Consider the following 1,051-nt stretch of genomic DNA (forward strand, 5'->3'; position numbering starts at 1 on the left):
CCTTGACCACGCCCTGTCCTTCAGGCTCTCCATCCGGGACCTCTTGAACCATGTCTTCTTCGCCGAGGACACGGGGTTACGGGTGGAGTTGGCGGAGGAGGACATGGGGGTGGAGACCTCCTTGGCCCTTCGTCTTTGGGTGGAGGACCCCAAGAAGTTGAAGGGGAAGCACAAGGACAACGAGGCCATCGAGTTCAGCTTCAACCTGGAGGCCGACGTCCCCGAGGAGGTGGCTTACGAGATGGTGAGAAGGTCAAAGAAGAAGGTTTGGGGGGGACAACCCAAAATGTGGGGTGGGAAACCTCCCCGAGATCCATGGGAAGCTCCAAAATGAGCTTCAAGGCAATGGTTGGCTCCTCAAACTCTTCTTGAAGCTCTTCCAAGGTCAAGGACACCCCAAAATTGACCATGAAACTCACGGTTGGTCCCACCAAACTTCTCTAGAACCTCTCCCAAGGTCAAGGAGACCCCAAAATTGATCATGAACCCTATGGTTGACCCTTCAAACAACTCTTGAACCTCTTCAAGGTTCTCAAGGTCAAGGAGACCCCAAAACTCATCCATGAACCCCAGAGTTGGTCCCTCAAACTCCTCTCGAGCCTCTTCCAAGGTCAAGGAGACCCCAAAATTGACCATAAACCCCACAGTTGGTTCCTCAAACTCCTCTTTAACCTCTTCCAAGGTCAAGGACACCCCAAAATTGACCATGAACCCCACAGTTGGTTCCTCAAACTCCTCTTGAACCTCTTCCAAAGCCAAGGACACCTCAAAATTGACCATGAACCCCACGGTTGGTCCCACCCAACTTCTCTAGAACCTCTTCCAAGGTCAAGGAGACCCCAAAACTCATCCATGAACCCCACCGTTGGTCCCTCAAATTGACCTTGACCCCTTCCAAAGTCAAGTTCTCCACCTTCCCTACCTCTTGCTCCCCACGGACGCCCCATTTTCTTCCCCCCCCTTCTCCCCCCCCCCCCCCCCCAAAAAAAAAAATTCTTGGAGACACAGCAGCCTTGCAGGGTTGGCTGGGCTGTTGGGTTATGATGGCTGC

At 53.3% G+C, this 1,051-nt stretch overlaps 1 protein-coding gene across 1 annotated transcript in view; it reads left to right on the forward strand.

The window, feature by feature from the left end:
* The window catches only part of LOC106898117 (serine/threonine-protein kinase WNK3-like), a 7,636-nt gene that overhangs the window by 4,458 nt on the left and 2,127 nt on the right, over nucleotides 1-1,051 (forward strand). The window lies entirely within an intron of this gene.

The sequence above is a fragment of the Calidris pugnax genome, unplaced genomic scaffold, assembly GCF_001431845.1.
Source record: "Calidris pugnax isolate Ruff unplaced genomic scaffold, ASM143184v1 scaffold447, whole genome shotgun sequence".
NCBI classification, from domain to species: domain Eukaryota; kingdom Metazoa; phylum Chordata; class Aves; order Charadriiformes; family Scolopacidae; genus Calidris; species Calidris pugnax.